Source organism: Melospiza georgiana, chromosome 16 (assembly GCF_028018845.1).
Source record: "Melospiza georgiana isolate bMelGeo1 chromosome 16, bMelGeo1.pri, whole genome shotgun sequence".
Classification (NCBI taxonomy): domain Eukaryota; kingdom Metazoa; phylum Chordata; class Aves; order Passeriformes; family Passerellidae; genus Melospiza; species Melospiza georgiana.
The window spans coordinates 742,817-754,543 of record NC_080445.1 but is presented as its reverse complement, the minus strand read 5'-3'; the positions used below and the strand labels follow the sequence as shown (position 1 = coordinate 754,543).

The window sequence follows — 11,727 nt, the reverse complement described above, 5'->3', positions numbered from 1 at the left end:
GAGCGGGCCGTGCTGCGCCCGCCGCCGGAGCGGAGCCGCGGCCAGGTCAGTGCGGGGCCGGGACCAGGGAGAGCGGCCGGGGGGGTCCTTCGGTGCGGCGGGTCCGGCCCCGGCGGCCCCGGGCTGTGCCCGCTCCCGGGCTGTGCCCGCTCCCGAGATGTGCCCGCTCCCGGGCTGTGCCCGCTCCCGAGATGTGCCCGCTCCCGGGATGTGCCCGCTCCGGGCTGTGTCTGCTCCCGAGATGTGCCCGCTCCCGGGCTGTGCCCGCTCCGGGCCCCGGGCTGTGCCCGCTCCCGGGATGTGCCCGCTCCGGGCTGTGCCCGCTCCCGGGATGTGCCCCCTCAGGGCCCCGGGCTGTGCCCGCTCCCGGGCTGTGCCCGCTCCAGTCCCCGGGCTGTGCCCGCTCCCGGGCTGTGCCCGCTCCCGAGATGTGCCCGCTCCCGGGCTGTGCCCGCTCCAGTCCCCGGGCTGTCCCCGGCCCCGGGCAGAGGTGCGGGCGCGCTCCGCCGCTGCCGCCGCTCTCAGTGCTCCTCTCTCCTCCCCACCACGGCTGCGGCGCGCAGGAGGAGCGCTCCCGCCGGGATCCCTCGGCGCTGACGGGTGAGTCACCTTCCCAGCTAACCCAAAGGCTCTGGGAAGGATTGATGAGCTTTCGGAACAAGGGTCCCTCTGGGCTGCCGCTGCGTTCTGCACGCTGGAGGGAGGGATCGCCGTGTCCCGGGATCACCATGCGGGCGATGCCGAAGCCCCGGGATTGCCGTGCCCCGGGGTTACCGCGTCCCGAGATTGTCCTGGGGTTGCCGTGCCACCGAGGATGCCGTGCAGCTGGGATTGCCGTGCGGGCGATGGGACCGGCGGCTCCTGCCCGGAGGGCGAAGGCAGCTCCGGGCAGCGGCTCTGTGCACGGTGCCACTGCGCTCTTTGTGTCCGCGGCGCTTCTTGGACACGGGGCAGGCAGGAGGGGCGCGGCGGGCTCAGGTCGGGGGTCCCGGGCTCCGGGGCCGCTCAGGTGCGGGCAGGGCCGGGCTGGCTCTGCCAGGCACGGATGGGCGGTGCTGGCACCGGGCAGAGCAGGCGAGCCCGGCACGGAGCGCCTGGGGAGCTGCCAGCTGCTGGCACGGCCCAACAGGTGGTTTTGAATTGGTTTGGATTAGGAAATGTTTATTCAGTGCCCTGCGCGCCGGCGGGGGCCTCTGGGGAGCCGAGTCGCTCCTCGGGGAGAGGATTCCTGTGCGGGATTTCCCACTTGTTGGAACAACACCAACTGCATCTCCAGCCGAAGCTTTCCTCTGTGTATTTCACGGAGTTTGATGATTTTGGAGCACCTGCAGTCAGGTCTGTCCTGAATTAAATTCTTTCAGGAACCTGGTGCTCCCCTCCCAGGATGCCAGACCTTACCTAACAGCATTGACGGTGCTGAACAGCCCTGGGGCTCCTCCCAGCCCCTCATCCTCAGCCCTGAGCCCAGATAAGCACCCCAGGTGTCATCCCAGCAATTCCTCCCCCAGCACAGGCTCTGGGTCCTGCTCCATGGTGGAGGCATTGGATTTTGTGGTTATGAGTTCATTTCCATCAATGTGAAAATGCTGTGTGAGTCCAGAGAGCTAATCACTACTGTGGGGGAATAAAGAGCAGAGATTTCCTCTAATCCCCTTTAAATGGCCTCCAAATGAGGACTCAACAAAGATGACTAATGACAGACATGATTAAACTAATTCAGTAGGTGAAGCTTCAATGGAAGCCCCTAAGCCCAGGTACAGCCTTGGGGCCCAGCTCCTGGAGCTCACTCATCCTCTTGGCCCTCTCAGCTGAGGAAAACAAACTCGTTAGTTCTGTTTTGTTTTGTTTTGTTTTGTTTTGACCAAAGGATTCCCTTTCTCCACTGAAATATTTTTGTCTCTTTCAGCAAACCTTTTCCTTGCTGCTGCCAAGCACCATCTCCCTAACGGGATGCTAAATCCAGTTTCAGTTAATAGCCAGCTGCATCCTCATCCCTCACCTGATCCTGCCCCTCCAAGGGCTCCCACTGAACACACATCAGTCTCTCAGCAGCCGACAATAGCAATGAAAGGGAAAGGCACTGGAATTTCTCTGGGGATCTCTGGACTGTCTGGGGACCTTCGTGAAGGTGTCTGGGGACCTCTCTGAAGAAGGTTCCTTTCCAAGCCCATAACATACCAAAACCAATGCAGAGAAAAGAGCAAAATTGGGAGTCCCATCCCCACAGCATGGGTAGTGATTAATGGGGCACCCCTGCAGTCCATCTTGCTTTTGTTTAATTATCTTTTTTGTATCTCTCGTGCCTCCCCAGACCCGAGCGGGCAGGGATGGTTTGATGGATTATTTATGATACCCAGGTCAACACGTCCAAGTGTTGCTGCCTCATGATTTGCTGCTCTGCAGAGGCCAATAGAGATGCCTTGTGTTATTAATTATGCCAATACATTTTCCTGAGCAGTGTGATTAATTGGGCTGTGCAGGCAGGGCCGTGGGCCTGTGCTGAGGCTGTTTGTTCTCAGGTGGAGGTGGCTGGAAGGGAGAGCAGGCAGCAAAGTCTGCACTCGGTGTCAGTCCTTCTCTTGAGAGCATTCCTGACATTGTATTTTGCATGCCAGGGAGCCACGGGGCTGCAGGGAGCTGCCTCTGGCTGGGCAGCTGGTCCAGGGGCACGGGCAGTGCCAGAGGGACCACAGGATGGCACCCAGCCCCTCGTGTTCGGCACTGCAGGGGTGGATCACACTTACATTGCAGAGACTCGTCTGCTCTCACTGAACTTCTGGAAGTGGATCCACAAAGTTGTTCCTGTAACTCATCCCATTTTCTTTTGGCAGATCAGAGTGCAGAGTCTGTGCTGTGCTGAGCAGCCAGGGCACAGCACCCACAGGGGCACAGGAGGGCTGGGCCCATCCCAGGTGGGATCCTGGTAACTACTACCAATCTGCAGGGTGGGGACAGAGCACAGGGTTTGCAGCTTAGCCACAGTGTGAAAATAATCATAGAAAACCTTTTTTTTGGCAGAAGCCTCCTCAGCTTGCCAGGCACATTTGCTGTGTCAGGGCCTCAGCCTGCCTGGCAGCCTGAGCTGTGCCCCCTGTGCCACTGCCAGCAGCAGGGCCTGGGCAGGGTGTGGTGCCCAGCCCAGCATCCCCAGAGCCTGGCACACGTGGTGCAGCCTGCAGAGCCCAGCTGTGCTGGGTTTCCCGTGGGGATGGTCCTATCCCTGTCCCAGCCCCCAGGGCGCTGCTCTGAACCCTCTCTGTCTTTTGTCTCCATAAAGGTCACAGAAGAGCCGTCACCCTCTAAGTGCCAAGACGAGTGTCCCACCCTCCGGTGCCAGAAGACTGGGAACAGTAAGGCAGCTGCTCACTCTTCCACATGGTTGCTCTGTGCTTGCATGTGCCCTGGGTTTACTCTGCCTTTTTTGCCCTCCTTGTCATGAGTGTGATTTTGATGGTTTGTGTCTTTCATGCCACTTAGGCCTGGCAGTCACACAAACCCCTGTGCTGGTGGGAGCTGCCCTGTCCTGCCACTGATCTCACAGACCCTGAGCTGCAATTTCCCCATCAGCAGGTTATCCCTGGGGCAGGAAGAGCAGAACAAGGCCTGAGGGCAGTCCTGGCTTCCCCAGCATCAGAACCCCCCTGAGTGCATCCAGCAGCCCTTTGGGCTGTCAGAAGCTCCAGCCACAGTCAGAAATCCTTCAGGAAAGGAGCTGCTACTGCAGGGACTGGGAGCTGTCAGGGATTTATGTGCTCTGGGCAGCAGGAGCTCCCTGTGCCGTACCTGGGGAAGCACTGTGCACACCGTGACCGCTGCCAATTTCACAGCGCTCTGAGCTCGCCCTGCTGAGCCGGGGAGATGGAAAATGTCTTTGTTAAGGAAAGTCCCAGGCCCCCGACTGGGAGCTAAATGTTGCTTTAATGTGTGCAGGGAGGGAGCCACGGTGGCTGTACACGGGCTGTGCACGGCTGCGGCACACGGACCTGGTGTGTGGTACAGGGACACCGTGTGCCCACTGTGTGTGGTACAGGGACACCGTGTGCCCACCTGTGTGTGGTACATGGACACCGTGTGCCCACTGTGTGTGGTACAGGGACACTGTGTGCCCACCTGTGTGTGGTACATGGACACCGTGTGCCCACCTGTGTGTGGTACATGGATCCCTGTGTGCCCACCTGTGTGTGGTACAGGGACCCCTATGTGCCCACCTGTGTGCGGTACAGGGACCCCCCCTGTGCCCACCTGTGTGTGGAACAGGGACACCATGTGCCCACCTGTGTGTGGTACAGGGACACCATGTGCCCACCTGTGTGTGGTACAGGGACACTGCATGCCCACCTGTGTGTGGTACAGGGACACCGTGTGCCCACCTGTGTCTGGTACAGGGACCCCCCGTGTGCCCACCTGTGTGTGGTACAGGGACCCCCCCTGTGCCCACCCGTGTGCCCCCCCGTGTGCAGCGTGGCCCCTGTGGGGCTGTGCCAGGTCTGTGGGCCCCACGCTCCCGCAGCCCCGGCACAGCCAGGGAATTTCTCCCTCCCGCGTTTCCCTCTTTGCTCCAACAGGCGCTAACCCCGGAGCTGAGCCCAGCCCGAGCCTCCCCCGGCTCACAGCCCCACGGCCCCGTTATTATCCCGCATCCCTGTAATTAGCTGCTTAGGCTCTGATTGCCCCATTGTCCGCTGGATGGGTTTAATCGTTCCTTTCTCCTACAGTGGCAATTTTGTTCCAATTAATTATTTCAGTTTGAACGGCAATAGCTGGTTGGGTTTAGAGGGAAATTAAAAGGGTAGGGAAGGATAATGAGGAGTGAGCTAACTAGGGAGAGGCTGCAGACGGGGCTGCGCGGGTCCTGCTTCCCTTCCAGCCTCTGGCTGGCTCCCCAGAGCTTTATGGGGCTGGGAAAGGCTCACGGGAGGGAGCTCAGGGATCCCTCACCCTGCCGGGCTGGCCCGAACACTGCCATAGATCTCTGACACATCACCACATGTCCCTCACCAACGCTGGCATCACCCAGCAGCGGAGGTGACGTCCTCACAGTGATTCTGGACAAGACTGATCTGGATTCCTGAAAATTTAAAAACAAATGAATTTAGGGTTAGCCAAGGTTTTGAAGTGAGTGAAAAAGCCATTAATGCCTTTCAAGATTTACAAAAATGCTGCCTGGGAAATTCATGTATAATTCAATGAATTCCAGAGCAGTTTGAATATTTAAATTATGTACGGTCGAAGCAATAAAAAATCTGCATTTCCTCACTCTGAGCCCCCCAGACACAGCTCTCCCCAGCGCCCCCTCCCCAAAGGCAGCTCCTGCCTCTGCCCCCCGGAGCTATCGAGCCTCGTGGCTCTGAGGAAATTGAGCTGGACTGGAAAAACACGGCCGAGAGCGGCTGCTGCTCCCTGCCCCGCTGCTGAGCAGCCTTGCCAGGGCGGCGGGCACGGCTGGCACCGGCCCTGGGGAGGGGAATGGGCACCCAGGGGGCACTGACCCCACTGCCCACAGAGCACAGAGCCGAGCTGGGCAGGGAGGATGGAGCTGTGCAGGGAGGATGGAGGGGCCGAGCTGGGCAGGGAGGATGGAGGATGGAGCTGGGCAGGGAGGATGGAGCTGGGCAGGGATGATGGAGGGGCCGAGCTGGGCAGGGAGGATGGAGGATGGAGCTGGGCAGGGAGGATGGAGCAGCCAAACCAGGCAGGGAGGATGGAGCTGTGCAGGGAGGATGGAGGGGCCGAGCTGTGCAGGGAGGATGCAGCAGCCAAACCAGACAGGGAGGATGGAGGATGGAGCTGCGCAGGGAGGATGGAGGGGCCGAGCTGTGCAGGGAGGATGGAGCAGCCAAACCAGGCAGGGAAGATGGAGGATGGAGCTGCGCAGGGAGGATGGAGGGGCTGAACCCGCAGCACTGACACAGAGGATGGAGAAGTCTCATCCTCTCATCCCCTGCTGCCACCCCTCTTGGGGTCTCGGGGGCTGCTCTGGCCCCACTGCGCCTTCCCCCATGGTCGGTGCCATCCCTCAGACCCCTGGATGTGTTTGTCTCCCCTGGCTGGGCCGAGGCAGCTCCCGCTTCTGGCTGCAGCCAGGGAAAAAGGGAAAGCACCGACAAACCGCTCCCCCTGCCCCTCCCTCCAGCCTCCCTCCAGATGCTGTAAATTTTCATTAGTATGCTGTAATTTAATGATCGGTTCCCAAGAGAAAATTATTCTTCAATTTACCAAAACTTCCCTGTTAATTTAAGCATTATAGTGGGGAGCTGGTGCTGAGCCCATCCTGCTGCCCCTCCCACCGGGCAGGGACAGGTGAGAGGGACAATTCTAACAGAAATCCCTCTGAAATCTCCCATCCAGGACTGCAAACGTGTTTGTGGGAGCATGGAAAGGCATTTCCTCCCGAAACAGAGTTTGTTTTGAACCTGGCAAAGCGCAGTTCACTGGAGGTTGGTGCTGGCAGACTGGGAACGTGCTGGGCTGGCTGGGAATGTGCCAGAGGAGCCATTGGTGCCCACCCAGGGGGAGCTGCCACCAAACCTTCGGGCCTTTTAAACCATCAGCGGGCCCTGGAGCATCCTTGGCAGAGCTCCCCACCCCGGGCAAACCCTCCCCGGATGGAGGGATTTCTCCACGGGTGTGGGAGAGGATGAGGAGGATGAGGAGGATGAGGACATGGGAGGAGGGCACATTTGAGCTCCCTGAAGCTGATGGAGGTGAGGGCTCGGCCATGGGGCTGCCCAGCACTGCTGCAGCCCCCAAAGGAGACCCCAGCACCCTCCAGCCCCACTGCACCTCCTGATCCCCCCAGCCAGCCCTGCCCCAGACCTGGCTAAATTAGAAGGGAAATCTATTTCCTGTTTAAAAACAAAACAAGGGAGCAAAGTCAGTGTTAAATATAGAGATATGATATGTAAATGAATCTGACAACTGAGTGAATAAAAAATGAAGGTTTAAATTATTGAAGGGTGGGAGGAGATGGCGCATGCAAATAGCGTTAATGTGGAAAGAGGCAGTGCTCATAACGGGGAAAGGAGGTTTTGAAACGTAATTATTTCTTTTAAGGAGAGGGCTACACATAAAATAAAAGCCAACAGAGCTGGTGTGTGTTTGTCTCAAAGCCTTTTCTCTCTCGCCTCTCCCTTTATCCTTCTGGCTTTTCTTCCCCCCTGCAAAGCAAAGAGAGAAATCAAAGTCTATTGCATTTTTTTGGGCTTTAATTAAAATAAGATAAATTAAGTTTTAGTTGCTCACAAGAACAAGTGAGTCCCAGGGATGGCTGATGACAAGCTGCTGCTGCGAGGGCAGGAGCAGGTGCTGGGTAATTGATTGGTGGGGACAGGGCTCTGTGGCAGTCACAGCCACCCCTGGGACGGGTGGGACATCCAGGACTCTGCGGGGCTTGGCTTCCATGGAGAAGCACCCACCTGAGGGTGCCAGCCTGCCAGGAGGGCTCCAGTGCAGCTCCCTGTGCACACACTGTGCTGGGCTTTGCTCCTGCTCCTCCCTGCGCTGCAAAGCCCCTGGGGCTGGCTGGGGGAGCATTCACAATTCAGTATTGAAAACTCACGGGTGATTTTTATCCCTGACAAGGGATTCTGGTGGTCAATCTGCAGGCACAGAAAGCGTCCCCATCACCTTCCTCACAGCTGTATTGCTGCCTCCCTGACCCTCTCCAGAACTGAGGGCAGGTTATGGGTTCCCTTTCCCTAACTCACAATGTGATGGCTTGGGACGACTTGTTAAAGCTATAGATCTAAATGTCATTTATTAGAACAGTGCCTCCCTGGGGATTCTTACCCCGCATTCATTATTTGTGTGTGCTGACAGCGAGCTCTGCTGTGTCTAATCTGTCTCTCTGGCTGTTTACACAGCCCTCACTGTGGCAGCACCTGAGTGTCTCCCTTGGCTAAAAACGATGGTTTGCTTCCCACTCCCCGTGTGCCCTGCACAGCCACGGGGGATTCAGGCTGTATGGAAGGATGTGGGACGGATTTTCCTGTTCTCTGTGTCCTTGTCCAGGCCAGCCCAGGGGTTTGTGCCCCCTGCATGAACCCATTCAAGCAATATTTCCCCCAGACAGCTTTTGCATCGATGAAATAAGGGGGAAAGGGAACTCCCCCATGGATCCCCCCTCATTTTCACAGTCTGCCTGGCAGATGCCATTCGTGCCCCTCGCCAGGCCGGGTCCCTGGGGTGGCACAGAGCCAGCTCCCCGTCCCAGCCCCTCTGCAGGGCTCAGGCGCTCTCCCTGCGCTCCCCCTCGGCTCCCGGGCTCCCGGGGCTCCCGGGGCTCCCGGTCCATCCCGGTGCGGCGCTCTCCTCCCCTCCTGGCCGTGTCTCCATGGCGACCGCAGCGCTCTCCTGCCGCAGAGCATCCTCGGCTCGCCGCTTCCAGCGCTGCGTTTGCGCTCGCAGCCTTTGTCTCCCGCCCGGCGCTGGCAGCCGGCCAGCCCCGGCATCCATTTCAAAGCAGCCTTTGTTTTATCGGTGCAGTAGCTGCTCAGAAATCCGCGGCATCCAATCCGGGCGGGAACGCGGCGTTTCCTCCTGCAGCGGGGCCGGTGCGGGCGCAGCGCCGGGCAGAGGGCAGCAGGACGGGCAGGGCCAGCGGGGACGGGCGGCTCCCTCCTGTCCCCCTCCCCTGGCACGGCTGGCATCCCCTGGCATCCCCTGTGCCATTTTCAGCACAGCCCTGTCCTGCAGGCTCGGGCAGCCGGACCTGCTGAACTGAGATAGGAATGAAGATTCCAGCCCCCGGCAGAGGAAAGTGCTGGAGTGAGCTCCAGCCCAGAGCTGGGATCCCGGCCAGCTTGCTGCCCATCTCCCGTGTGACTGCCAGCTGTGCCAGAGGCAGGGCAGGGCCGGCCTGCTGGGCAGTGCAGTCCAGAAGCTGTAATATCCATCCTTGCAGGGAGTTCAAGGGAAGGCGTTACACACCTGCTCAGGTGTGCAGAGATGGATGCACAGGTATGTGCGTGCCTCCACAGGTGTACTACTGAGGCTGTGTGGGGCTCTGGTTTGCAGGCACTCGGGTCCCTGTGGATCTTCCCCAGGGCACAGGGAGGCAGCCAGGAGGGGACACAAATGGGGGCTGTGAAGTGTCATTGCCGAGGTCCTGGTGCTCCCCAGGGCATCCCTACAACCCTCAGAGCATGGAGTGAAGCAGGAGGGAAATGAGAGGAAAATGGGAGAACGGGGAATACTTTGTTAAGGGCAGGAGCAGCAGCTGTGTGCCAGCCTTGCCCAGAACAAAAGTCTCCAGGAGAAGCTGTGCCCTGGCAGGGCAGCAGGAGCTGGGCAGCCCATCCTGGGCAGCAGCTGAGGGCAGTTTGTCCAGCAGCCTGTCCTGTCCTGCTGCTCTGGGGGGTGGATGGGACTGGAACCCCTTCAGCCTTGGGCCACATCACTCAGGGCCTGAGCGTGCCCAGCAGGGCTGCAGCTGCAGAGGGCACGAGGAGCTCATCTCCAAGGGATCTCTGGAGGGATCTCTCACAGTGCTGAACCTCAGACACTCTCCTCAGTGATTCACTGCATGGTTGTGGTGAGATGTAACCACTACTGTGCCTGCAACTGGGAGCACTGGGAGCACTGGGAGAATCGGGAGCTCAGGATTTCAGGGTCCCACAGACAGAGCAGGGCAGGTGCCAGCTGTGGCCCAGGCACGGCAGAGGCTGGAGGAGCCACCCTGGCAGCACTGACATGACTTTGCATGAGGACACTTCCCCACCTGGAGACAGTCCCAGGAGGTAAAGAGTGCCAGAGCTCTTGCTATGGTCTGTGGTGCTGCTCGATAAAGCGTGTCCTGGCCCCATTTTATTCTCCATAATTAGGAAACTCAGCAGACTGATCGCTCTCTGAAGCCTGAACCGGAGCATACTGCTGGCACAAAAAGAGCTGGTCTGCGGCAGAGCGAGGATTGTTTGTGCCATTTCAGTGAGAAGTGCAAGGAAACAGGTGAAATCTGTTAATGTGGCTGTGTGCTGAGAGAGGGCAGGTGTGAGTGGGGTGATTGATGAGCATTGATCAGGAGGGGCTCGGGGCTGTCAGGCTGGGTGCAGGACAGGGCACAGAGCAGGGGGTGCAGCCCCGGGCAGGTAAGCGTGAACAGGGGGTGCAGTCCCGGGACAGGTGAGCCCTGCCCGGCCCCAGTCCCTGCCCAGCCCCGCCGAACCGGCCCCTCCCGGCTCCGGTCGCTCCCGCTCCCCTCCCGGGGCTCTGGCGTTTCCTCTGGAGAAGCCGCTCCCGTCTCTCTCGCCAATTCACCAGCCGAGATCAGCCCCGGAGGACGGGCGAGCTCTGCTGTGGGTGTAGCCGGGCTCAAGGCAGGGGAAGCTGTTTCCTCTGTGAACATCATCGGTGTTTGCATGAGGCCATCACAAACGGGAGGGGAAACACTTCTCCTTGCATGCATCATCTCTGTCTTCTGGCTGATTGTCTGTAGCTCTGTGGGCTCTCCAAAAATGCCCCACTATTTTTTGAAATTTTATTTTTGATTAGCAGCAAGCTAGAAAGAGCCGTGGCTGTGGAAGGGAGTCCAGCACGTGCAGAGCCAGCAGACTTCACGTGGGCAAATTGGCTGAGCCACCCACAGGGCAGGTGGTGCTCCAGGGCTGGACCCGCTGCTGTGGCAGCATCTCCAGGGGCACCTTTGGGGCTGGGGACACCCCCAGCAGCCCCCACGAGGGGTTTGGGCTGGGCCATGCTCACTGGCACCTGAGCAGTGCAGGGCACGGGACCTGGGGAGGGCTGCAGTGAGCGCAGCACTGTGATTCCCCTTGGAAGTGCAATGCAGCCCTGGTAAATAAATAAAGATTGGATCTTGTCAGTCTCTTGTACTGCACTGCTCCCGAGCAGGGACGCGGGGCTGCCGTAATTGGCTGGATGCAGAGCAAAATCCAGGCTCAGCGATTCCATTTTGCAGTTGGCAGCCTGCCCACAGGCAGATCAGGGAATGCGAGTTGGGCTGGCTTTAAAACACAGGGAAATCCTTCATCTTTGATAATTTTTTTGCTGATTTAAAGGGCAGGATTAAATCCTCATTTAATAACCCCAAGTGCCTGCTCTGCCCTGCTCTGAGTGCTGCCAAGGCACGGGGCCTGGAGGGAAGGCAGGGAATGTTCTCCTGAGCACTGACCCCTTGGCTGTTTGCTGCTGCTGCAGCCCATGAAATAAACCCCACTGGGCAAGCCCCAGCCTCAGCACAGGGTGCTATTCCTTCCTTTCCAGGTCTGTTTCCAGCCGCTTCCAGGGCTGATTGCAAGGCAGGCCCAGCACTTTCTGCTACCGACTTCCAGTTATGTAATTTGTGGGTTTTTCTCCTAATTAAGGATCCTCAGAGCCCCAGATGTTCGCTCTAGCACACAGCCCAGCTGACTGCGCTGACAGGCTCTGGGGCAGGGATTGTTTTATCAGGAAGTGCTGCCTGCTCACTACCTTTTTGTTGCCACCTCTTGCCGTCGCCTGGGCTATTTTTAAATCCTTAAAGAAAGCGTTTACAGTGGAAAAGAAAGGAGCCTCCTTGCAGAGGAACACAGAGCCACCACACTGACGAGGAGACTGTTTTCCCTTGTCTGTCAAATCAGCTCATTTAGATTATTTAAGTCGAGAGCAATTTTGCAAACAATCTGTTTTGCCGGTGACAGCAGCTCCGCTCGGTGTGACGATGCTGAATGGAGCAAGCGGCTGTGAGTTATTGATGGCAAATTCTCCACGTCCCCAGGCCCGAGCTCCTCCTGA

General features: G+C 58.7%; 1 protein-coding gene across 1 annotated transcript in view; it reads left to right on the top strand.

Moving 5' to 3' along the window:
• Positions 1-3,339: 3,339 nt before the first annotated feature.
• TNRC6A (trinucleotide repeat containing adaptor 6A) overlaps positions 3,340-11,727 on the top strand; it is a 53,979-nt gene continuing 45,591 nt past the window's right edge. Inside the window, exon 1 of the mRNA XM_058035718.1 lies at positions 3,340-3,350. The gene's annotated coding sequence lies outside the window, so the exon portion shown is untranslated. The remainder of the gene's footprint in view (positions 3,351-11,727) is intronic.